Genomic DNA, 12,104 nt, shown 5'->3' with positions numbered 1-12,104 from the left:
TATGACATGATCTTCATTATGGGTCTCTCTCTAGTGCACTTGAATTTTCAAATTTTAATTAGACTTTTAGCCTCTCAGGAGACCTAGGATATTATCAAGGCCACTGTGCCCACTTGACAGAGGAAGAGGTGGAGTCCCACCTAGACAGGTGAAGCGATTTCCCCAGAGGCCAGGGGGACCAGAATGCTGCCCCAGGCACCGGGTCACTGCCCTTTCTAATACACCACATCATATCATTAGGAGTTATTTTTTGTTTTCCTCAAACATTGTGGTGAGGTCAGAGATGACACTGAACTTGCTTTGAGTGGGTTGCAGACACGGATGTTTCAGGGTGGAGCAGCCCACTGAGGATGCTGCTTGTTTGGGGTGGTGGGGGGGAAGGGGAGGAAACGTGGCTTCAACCTTTGCTCCTGAGGACAGGGCAAGAAAAAGGCGTGATTACCAAGGGACTGAAAGGTGACGTGGTTTCTGGTGTGGATGAAAAATGTCACCTGCCATATCAGTAAACAAAGGATGTTGCCAACATCAAGCCAGCAGCCACTGCTTCTGCCCCGACTGTGCACCCTGAAGGCATATGGGTTGGAGAAAAAGCCCAGGATACTGGGCGTAGATAGTTAAGGTGCGTTTCAAAGGAATGATTTCAGTGAACCCAGACCCTTGCATCTTCCCATACCTAGAAAAGTGCTAAATTCATTAATGTGAGATGTCTGGTTTTCTTTAACATAATCTTTTGATGTTCCCACTACGTGGTTTTTGTTGCAAAACCCCCTGTATATCCTGGTTCCTCCCTGACCTCTTTGGAGCAATCCCTCAGAGCAGTCTGAGAAGCTATCTTCTGGGTTTAAATCCTCAGAAAATCTGCTGAATAAAACATAATTCTCAACTTTTAGGTTGTGCTTTTTTTTTTTTTTTTCAGTTGATGGTTTTGGTGATGAAGGGCCCAGAGCAGACTTGTCTTCTTCACTTGAACTCTACGAGGATCTGGAGCTTGATACCAGCAGAGGCCTCTTTGGTCCATGCACCTCGTCAGAGACTCCAGACAAATTTGGGTGAGTCTTTCCTGGTTCTTGGACCTCCCATTATTGGCTGATGATCCTAGGTTTTATTCAGTGGTGTTTAAACTCTCTGGAGGAGTAGGTTATCCTTGAAACTTAGTTTCAAGAAGAGGTACTTGCATTATCCTCAGTGAAAGATACTGGGAAGATTTTGCTCAGTTTAGACACTGAGTGGTTTATCCTCAGTTGAAAGACTGGGAAGACTTTGCTCATTTGAGAGACACTGAGTAAGGTTGGCCTGGGTAATTAAGTAGAAGACTGGCCTATCATTTTTCCCTGAATTGGCTACTTTAATAGAGTTTGTTGAAGTAAAAGTGATCTCAACAAACCAACCTTGGAATGGGAAACAAAGCTTCCAAAACAAAAGAAAAAGGAACAATAGATTGCCAGCTTCCAACTAATATCCCAGCCAGGTTTATGTATGTACAAAGCTTACAAGTACCAGGACTTCCCTGGTGGTCCAGTGGTTAAGACTTCACCTTCCAATACAAGGGGTGCAGTTTTGATCTCTGGTCGGGGAGCTAAGATCCCACATGCCTCGCAGCCAAAAAACCAAAACATAAGAAAAAAACCCAAAAGTAATATTGTAACAAATTAAATAAAGACTTTAAAAATGGTCCACTTCAAAAAAAACTTTAAAAAAATTAAATAAAAAATAAAGCTTACCAGTACTTATTGGGTTGGCCAAAATGTTCATTCAGTTTTTTTCCGTAAGGTGGCTCTAGTAGCGCTTAATTGTCTTTAACGTCATTTGAAACAATTTTGTTAGATTGTATTGTGACAGCTGTCATATCAGCGTGCATTTAAAAACTTATCAAAATTGGTGAATTTTTGTGTAGCCATTTTAATATTGAAGATGGAAGAAAAACCATTTTTGGCATATTATGCTTTATTATTTCAAGAAAGGTAAAAAAACACAACTGAAATGCAAAAAAAAGATTTGTGCAGTGTACAGAGAAGGTGCTGTGAGTAATCGAACATGTCAAAAGTGGTTTGCAAAGTTTCATGCTGGAGATTTCTCGCTGGACGATGCTCCAGGACGGTCAGACCAGTTAAAGTTGATAGCGATCAAATTGAGACATTAATTGAGAACAATCAACGTTATACCATGCGGGAGGTAGCCGACATACTCAAAATATCCAAATCAAGCGTTGAAAATCATTTGCACTAGCTTGGTCATGTTAATCGCTTTGATGTTTGGGTTCCACATAAGTTAAGTGAAAAAACCCTTGACTGTATTTCCGCATGCGATTCTCTACTTAAACATAATGGAAACGTTCCGTTTTTAAAACAAATTGTGACGGGCGATGACAAGTGGATACTGTACAATAATGTGGAATGGAAGAGATCGTGGGGCAAGTGAAATGAACCACCACCAACCACACCAAAGGCTGGTCTTCATCCAGAGAAGGTGATGTTGTGTGTATGGTAGGATTGGAAGGGAGTCCTCTATTATAAGCTCCTTCCAGAAAATCAAACGATTAATTCCAGCAAGTACTGCTCCCAGTTAGACCAACTGAAAGCAGCACTCAACAAAGAGTGTCCGGAATTAGTCAACAGAAAACGCATACTCTTCCATCAGGATAACGCAAGGCCACATGTTTCTTTGATGACCAGGCAAAAACTGTACTGGCAGCCAAAAGCACACCACATGTATACCTTTTGGATGGCGGAGATTGAGTGCTCAAACCATATACACACACGCAAAATGTTAACAGCTTGGCTGGGAAGTTCTGATTCATCCACCGTATTCACCAGACAGACATTGCACCTTCGGATTTCCATTTATTTCGGTCTTTACAAAATTCTCTTAATGGAAAAAATTTCAATTCCCTGGAAGACTGTAAAAGGCACTGGGAACAGTTCTTTGCTCAAAAAGATAGAAGGTTTTGGGAAGATGGAATTGTGAAGTTGCCTGAAAAATGGCAGAAGGTAGTGGAACAAAACGGTGAAAAAGTTCTTGGTGAAAGTGGAAAATGAAATGTGTCTTATTTTTACTTAAAAACCAAAGGAACTTTTTAGCTAACCCAATACTTAATTGGGAATTAAAGAAAATCTCACCCTGAAAATGACTAAGATGGGGCTCTTTTATTGCGTACGCAGTTAACCTTTTGCGTGTGTGTATATGTTTTGAGAACTCGGTCTCTGCCATCCAAAAGGTATACATGTGGTGTGTACTTTTGACTGCCAGTAGATTAGACTGGGATTCTGAGCAGTCTTTTGTCTAACTGTGCCAACTCTCAGGGCCTTTTTACCAAATAAACTTTCTGGATCTTGTTTAGGTGGCATCCTTCACACTCTCTTGTGGGGAAGCCTCTTGTGTCTTATTGGTTTCAGTCACTGTTAAGATATATCTCATTAATGGCAGATGATGGATCCTTTAAATTGGAAAAACTCTAAATTGGTAAATTTGTAGAGACCTCTCATTATAAACAGCTGTTTTATTGGTGCCTATTTAAAAAAGGTGGAAAAAATATATATCTAATGGTTAACCTAAGTACTCCTTTAGTTTAAAACAAACAAGAAAAACCATTTTGGGAATCCTACTTATGGTCTCTTCTTTCCCTCAGTGGGTTTTCCAGATGCTAATGAAAACATTAGAATAATTAATGTTAATTAGATTGATAAACAGACTAAGAAAAAAACCTGAAGGAAGTCTAGACACTTTTTCCCAACCAGGTGGAAATTTTAAAGGGGCTCGTCCCAAATGGATAAAGAAATCTTTAGGTGGTTTTTTTAAGATGAGAGAAATAAAATGGACATTAATGGGATTAAATCAAAGGTTTGATACAACACTACCTAAGGTTGGATGGGCCAGAGGAGCCCCCTATTGGCCCTCAACATTAAATGGCCCCAAACAAGTCCTCTCTATTTACCCCAGTTTAAAAAACATATATGGGGCCTCCCTGGTGGCGCAGTGGTTGAGAGTCCGCCTGCCGATGCAGGGGATACGGGTTCGTGCCCCGGTCTGGGAGGATCCCATATGCCGCGGAGCGGCTGGGCCCGTGAGCCATGGCCGCTGGGCCTGCGCATCCGGAGCCTGTGCTCCGCAACGGGAGAGGCCACAACAGTGAGAGGCCCGCATACCGCAAAAAGAAAAAAAAAAAAAAAAAAAAAACATATATGGCTGGAAGAAAATTATATTGAGATACCTGACCAACAATTACTTGGGACCACGGTTAGGCCAATTAATCAAGTTAAAAGATTGACAAAAGGGTCTGAGTCTATGGGCTTAACCCCTCACTGGGGACCCCAGAACCTTTTATACAAAATAGATAAAATAAGTAAGGAAAGCTCTAGGACTCGTTGTAAAACCAAGGCTTGTTGATTGAGTCCTAATATAAATGAAAATATATAGAATTGAGATTAAAGTTTGTAAAAATTGGTATGTTTAAATGGGCTTTATATAAGATGGTTATGTTGCAGGAAGGGGCACCCCATCCAGGGCCCAAGAGTTGGGTCTTGTCTAACATTCGGAAATGAATTGTCCGAGGAGACACACATGCTGATAACGCAGGAGACCTTATTGGGAAGGGGTGCCCCGGCAGAGAGCAGGAGGGTCAGGGAACCCAGGAGGACTGCTGTGCCATGTGGCTCGCAGTCTCGGGTTTTATGGTAATGAGATTAGTTTCCGGGTTGTCTCTGGTCTGTCATTCTGACTCAGGGTCCTTCCTGGTGGCACAAGCATCACTCAGCCAGGATGGATTCCAGCGAGGAGGATTCTGGGAGGTTGGTAGGACATATGGACTGGTGTGTCCTTTTGCCCTTTCCCAAATTCTTCCAGTTGGTGGTGGCTTATTAGTTCCGTGTTCCTTACCAGGATCTCCTGTTTAAGATAACTCATGCAAATGGTTACTGTGGTGCCTGGCCAGGGTGAGTGGTTTCAGTCAGTGTTTCCCCTCACAGTTACATCTCCTTTGCTTAGTTACGTTGTGGGATAGACATGTTTCACTGGGGAATACTTCCCCAGGTAGATTTGCCCCTCAAGAAATATTAATGAAACATACTAAAGGAAACTAATAGGGTTACTGGAGCTCTTTACAAAAAAAAAATACTGGGAACCAATATTCAGGGGTTAATTAATAGTAGAGATTTTGCTCTGAGTTTAACTTGTGCACTCAGAAAGAGGGCCTTTGTTGACTGCCTTATGAAAGCTTTAGAAGGCATGATGAATTAAACCCTAAAGTTCTAGAACATAGAACTCTTTTTTATTTTTATTTTATTTTTATTTTTTAACACCTTTATTGGAGTGTAATTGCTTTACAACGGTGTTAGTTTCTGCTTTATAACAAAGTGAATCAGCTATACATATACATATATCCCCATATCTCTTCCCTCTTGCATCTCCCTCCCTCCCACCCTCCCTATCCCACCCCTCTAGGTGGTCACAAAGCACCAAGCTGATCTCCCTGTTCTATGTGGCTACTTCCCACCAGCTATCTATTTTACATTTGGTAGTGTATATATGTCCATGCCACTCTCTCACTTTGTCCTAGCTTAACCTTCCCCCTCCCCATGTTCTCAGTTCCATTCTCTAGTAGGCCTATGTCTTTATTCCCATCCTGCCCCTAGGTTCTTCATGACCTTTTTTTTTTTAGATTCCATTAGAACTCTTTTTAAAATTTTATTTATTTTTTGGCTGCATTGGGTCTTCATTGCTGCACGTGGGCTTTCTCTGGTTGAGGCGAGCGGGGGCTACTCTTCATTGTAGTGCACGGGCTTCTCATTGTGGTGGCTTCTCTTGCTGCAGAGCACAGGCTCTGGGTGCGTGGGCTCCAGTAGTTGTGGCACACAGGCTCCAGTAGTTGTGGCATGTGGGCTCTAGGGCACACGAGCTTCAGTAGTGGTGGCATGTGGGCTCAGTAGTTGTGGCTTGTGGGCTCTAGAGTGCAGGCTCAGCAGTTGTGGCACATAGGCTTAGTTGCTCCGTGGCATGTGGGATCTTCCCAGACCAGGGATCGAACCCGTGTCTCCTGTATTGGCAGGTGGATTCTTAACCACTGTGCCACCAGGAAAGTCCCTAGAACATAGAACTCTTAAATTTTGGTATAGTTGGAAGTCTTCTTACTAATATAGAAAATCAAATTAATGAAAATATAGCTGTGCAAATCAGTCTTTTAATATCATTTAGGTGACAGACCAGTTCTTTAGGGAATTAAAAGCAACTGTTCTTGTCTTGCAAACTCTACCAGACAGAAGTGTAAATAGAGCCCAGGAGGACCTGAGACTGAGCCTAATTAGCTCAATCAGTTAGAACTTGAAACCAAGGAGGCAAAAAAGGAAAAAGTGGCCTTTGAAAACTCAGACCACTGGAGGGCTTCCCTGGTGGCACGGTGGTTAAGAATCTGCCTGCCAATGCAGGGAACACAGGTTCGAGCCCTGGCCTGGGAAGATCCCACATGCCATGGAGCAAAAAAACCCTCAAACCACTGGAAAGGCTCCCTCAGCCAAAATCTAATTCATAGCCCCTTTAAAAGTTTATTAAGAACAAATACAAATCTTAGTGATAAACCAGAATGGAAAAGAATATGAAAAATAATGTTTATATATGTAAAACACACACACACACACACACACACACACACACGGCCCCAAATAGCCAAAGCAATCTTGAGAAAGAAGAATGGAGCTGGAGGAATCTGGCTCCCCAACTTCAAACTACACTACAAAGCTACAGTAATCAAGACAGTATGGTACTGGCACAAAAACAGAAATATAGATCAGTGGTACAGGATAGAAAGCCCAGAGATAAACCCATGCACATATGGTCACCTAATTTACAACAAAGGAGGCAAGAACGTACAATGGAGAAAAGACAGCCTCTTCAATAAGTGGTGCTGGGAAAACTGGACAGCTACATGTAAAAGAATGAAATTAGAACACTCCCTAACACCATACACAAAAATAAACTCAAGATGGATTGAAGACCTAAATGTAAGACCGGACACTATAAAACTCTTAGAGGAAAACATAGGAAAAACACCCTTTGACATAAACCACAGCAAGATCTTTTTTTTTTTTTTTTTTTTTTTTGCGATACGCGGGCCTCTCACTGTTGTGGCCTCTCCCATTGCAGAGCACAGGCTCCGGACACGCAGGCTCAGCGGCCATGGCTCACGGGCCCAGCCGCTCCGCGGCATGTGGGATCCTCCCGGATCGGGGCACGAACCTGCGTCTCCCGCATCGGCAGGCAGACTCTCAACCACTGCGCCACCAGGGAAGCCCGCAAGATCTTTTTTGACCCACCTCCTAGAGTAATAAAAATAAAAACAAAAATAAACAAATGGGACCTAATGAAACTTAAAAGCTTTTGCACAGCAAAGGAAACCATAAACAAGGCAAAAAGACAACCCTCAGAGTGGAAGAAGATATTTGCAAATGAAACAACGGACAAAGGATTAATCTCCAAAATATACAAACAACTCATGGAGCTCAATATCAAAAAAACAACCCAATTAAAAAATGAGTGGAAGACCTAAATAGACATTTCACCAAAAAAGACATACAGATGGTCAAGAGGCACATGAAAAGATGCTCAACATCACTAATTATTAGAGAAATGCAAATCAGAACTACAATGAGGTATCACCTCACACTGGTCAGAATGGCCATTATCAAAAAATCAAGAAATAATGAATGCTGGAGAGGGTGTGGTGAAAAGGGAACCCTCCTGCACTCTTTGTGAGAATGTAAATTGATACACCTACATTATGTAAATGTGTAATAGCCACTATGGAAAACAGTATGGAGGTTCCTTAAAAAACTAAAAATAGAACTGCCATATGACCCAGCAATCCTGCTACTGGGCATATACCCTGAGAAGACCATAATTCAAAAAGAGACATGTATCACAATGTTCACTGCAGCTCTATTTACAATAGCCAGGACATGGAAGCAACCTAAGTGTCCATCAACAGATGAATGGATAAAGAAGATATGGCACATATATACAATGGAATATTACTCAGCCATAGAAAGAAACAAAATTGAGTTATTTGTAGTGAAGTGGATGGACCTAGAGTTTGTCATACAGAGTGAAGTAAGTCAGAAAGAGAAAAACAAATACTGTATGCTAACAGATATATATGGAATCTAAAAAAAATGGTACTGATGAACCTAGGGTCAGGACCAGAATAAAGATACATACGTAGAGAATGGACTGGAGGATGCAGGGAGGGGGAAGGGTAAGCTGGGATGAAGAGAGAGAGTAGTATTGACATATATACACTACCAAATGTAAAATAGATAGCTAGTGGGAAGCAGCCACATAGCATGGGGAGATCAGCTCAGTGCTTCGTGACCACCTAGAGGGGTGGGATAGGGAGATTGGGAGGGAGATGCAAGAGGGAGGGTATATAGGGATATATGTATACGTATAGCTGATTCACTTTGTTATACAGCAGAAACTAACACAACATTGTAAAGTAATTATACTCCAGTAAAGATGTATTAAAAAAAAAAGAACAAATACAAATCTTAAAAATCTTTCCCACAAATAGTGAAACCTTAGTCACTTGAGCAAATAAATTTTAACTTATTCCAACTGTTATAAATAACTAGTAAGATTATATTGTAATACTTGATTCATAACTGTTAAAATGAAGCTATGAGGTCTCTAGTTTTGTCTGTTTATGTCTCTGTGTACATTATATGAGATGTCTCTACCTCTGGAAAATATTATCAAAATTAGATTTATAAAAGAGCCTTATTTAATTTACTTAAGAGTAAGCACTTACAAACTAAATATATCTAAATAGGAGAGAAACTGGCCAGAATGAATTTCAGGTTCACATGATCTAGGAAATATTCAATATTAAATTAACATCTGGTGTTAAAGCTAGCTTAAGCTTACTGGTGTAATCAATATAGACATGCTTTACTTTTGTTGTACCTAGGTGTACTGAAGTTCAGTACGTTCATGTTTTTTCTGTTACAGAGTTTGTCAACACCAACAACAAAAAATTAACTTGGTATGGTAATGTTTTCATAAGTTGTAAAATAAAGGTAAATGAGAGAAGAGTTTTAATTTAATTCAGTTTATTTATTTTTATAAATTTATTTTACTTTTGGCTGTGTTGGGTCTTCATTGCTGCGTGTGGGCTTTCTCTAGTTGCAGCGAGTGGGGGCTACTCTTTGTTGTGATGCGTGGGTTTCTCATTGTGGTGGCTTCTCTTGTTGTGGGGCACGGGCTCTAGGTATGTGGGATTCAGAAGTTGTGGCTCACAGGCTCTAGAGTGCAGGCTCAATAGTTGTGGCACGCGGGCTCAGTAGTTGTGGCACACGGGCTTAGTTGCTCTGCGGCTTGTGGGATCTTCCAGGACCCACATTAAGGTTAAGATTTTAACCCTTAAAAACCATAAGATTAAGGTTTTTAAGGGTTAAAATTGTCATATGTAATTAAAGCTATAGAGATAATACGGGAAACATTTCAGTATGCAAGGAAAGTAGGATGTGTGTTTTCAGCAAAAGGAAGTATGAGGAATGGAAAAACATTTTGTTAGGAGGAAAGAATGATTGTGTCCTAGAGCTGGTTGGCTGGTTGTTTTTGGATGGGAAAATAAGGGACAAACTAATATGGAAACAGAAAGTTGTAGAAGGTGTGTAGAAAGGGAGCCCTGAAAAGGAGTTTTGTACATGGTCAGTCTGGGATTAGATTAAATTTAGTTAGATAAATGGATTTTGTTATAAAAGTAGGCTGATGCAAGACTAGATTTTGTTCCTCTCTCTGTTAAGAGAACAAAGTTTTCTTGGAATACTGCTTTTGGTAACAGATTGTGAGAGTTTCTTTGCCTTTAAGTGATCTGTATTTGCTTTTTGAAATCTTTTTGTCACTTTGGTTAAGTGAATAAGTATTGTTTCACAGTGACCTATGGTCCTATTGGAACAAGTGTTTTGAAACCTTTTTTATATTTTTGACAAGCTTTCCAAATATCAAATTCTAACTAAAGTTTTTTTGACCTCCAGCTAACTCTGGGATGCTTCAAAGGAACCTTGAGACATCTCAGAGAGGAAAATTAAATTAATTGGGCTTATTTGGTATGTTAAATTACTTGAGATGTATTGTCAAGTGATTGGAGATAAGCCTTATATTGTATGGATAAATGTCATTAATATATCAATAGATATTCTAAAATTTATATGGAATTTCTAAAAATGTGATATGTCCTGCTATAATGTTTTCAGTCATAATTCTAGTTATCTTAAAATGTGTATGTCACAGAAATATCCAAGTTTCTTGTCAATTGCATTGTAATCAGATCTTTAACCATGCTATTTTAAGTCTTCTGTGGTTTATAGACAATCATTGTTTTACTCTGATGCTTTTATAAAATGAAGATATTCAAGAAAATTCATAAAACTTTTTGATAAATATAAGTTTCTGATAGCTTTTAGATCACACAACTAAACTGCATGAGAAATCACAAAACTCTGATGGAAAACCTGATGATTTAATCCCGATCAACAGGGATTAATTACATGGGACCAAATGAACTGATAACTATGATTTATAACTAGATGACTTTTTCTGAAATATACCAGCTTTTAATCTTTGTTTTCTAGAAAAACGTTTCCTCTTATGCTCTGACCTGCAATGAGTTGATAAAGTATACCTTGGTAAACAAAAATGAAACATATATATATTTTCTCTACCTGATCCTTCCAGAATTTGGCTTCTCCAGCTGATTCCCCTGTGGACTTGATGGTTTATTGCAACCAGATTACAACTAGTTGTACTAATCATTGTTTTAATTCGTTCTCTTTATTTTCAATTTGTTTATGGTTTGGTTCTCTCTCTGCTGCATTATGACTTTATTAATGTTACTATCTGTATTACTTGTATCCTGTCTGTTTTATAAGATTGTTGTCTCTTGCATTTCCCAAAGTGTATCCAGGCCTCCAACAAAATTAATGATGTCTTGAGAGAGTTAATCATATATGTAGCTCTACATAGAATAATTGTAATTGTGCAACTGTAGGTATGGGAAGAAGCAACAAGGGAAAACATTTCCCAGATCATAATAGGCTACTAAAACAGGTAATCCAGAGAATTATAGATTACCAATAGGGCCTGATCCAGAAAAGATCAGCACATTGAATAGCCTGTCAACAGAATCTTCACCTGATAGAGGAGTGAGAATTCCTAGTGCCATGGGGCAAAATTGTTCATGAAATGCCTCCCAAACGTTGGTTGAACTTATGACCAAGGGGAGGCACTGTGGATGAGAAGTGTTGCAGGCCATATCAGTAAACTAAGGATGTTGCAGCCATAAAGCTAGCAGCCACTGCAGCTGCCATGCCTGTTCACCCTGAAGGGATTCAGGATGGAGAAAAGCAGGAGACTTGCCTTAGATAGTTAAGGTGCATATCACAGGAATGATTTCAGTGAGCCCAGATTCTTGCGTCTTCCCATACCTAGAAAAGCGCTAAATTCATTAACTTAAGATGCTTGGTTTTCTTTAACAGTAACATTTTGATGTTCTGACGACCTGATATTTGTTGCAAAGCTCCTATATATTTTGTATAACTTTAAAAAAATTATTTATGTATTTATTTAATTTATATATTTTTGGCTGCATTTGGTCTTGGTTGCTGTGCGCGGGCTTTCTCTAGTTGCAGTGAGCGGAGGCTACGCCTTTGTTGCGTTGTGTGAGCTTCTAATTGCGGTGGCTTCTCTGGTTGTGTAGCACGGGCTCTAGTCATGCGGGGGTCAGTAGTGATGGCACTAGAGCTCAGTAGTTGTGGCTTGGGGACTCTAGAGCACAGGTTCAGTAGTTGTGGCACACGGGCTTCGTTGTTCCGTGGCATGTGGGAAATTCCCAGAACAGAGCTCAAACCCGGGTCCCCTGCATTGGCAGGTGGATACGTAACCACTGCACCAACAGGGAAGCCCTACATGAGTTTTTTGAATGTCTTAATCTCGAAAAGAATGTCCCCCAGGTTTTCCTCCCATGCTTTAGGTAACTTGACTGTTATATATTTTGACTGTAACATTTCCCCCCAGGTGTTTGTGGGTTGTTAGCTCTCCTTGCACTATTTTCGGTCAAAGCC

The sequence above is a fragment of the Mesoplodon bidens genome (genome assembly GCF_964165515.1).
Source record: "Mesoplodon bidens genome assembly, chromosome: 6".
Taxonomy (NCBI): domain Eukaryota; kingdom Metazoa; phylum Chordata; class Mammalia; order Artiodactyla; family Ziphiidae; genus Mesoplodon; species Mesoplodon bidens.
The sequence above is the reverse complement of the archived record's forward strand: the minus strand, read 5'-3'. Positions refer to the sequence as shown.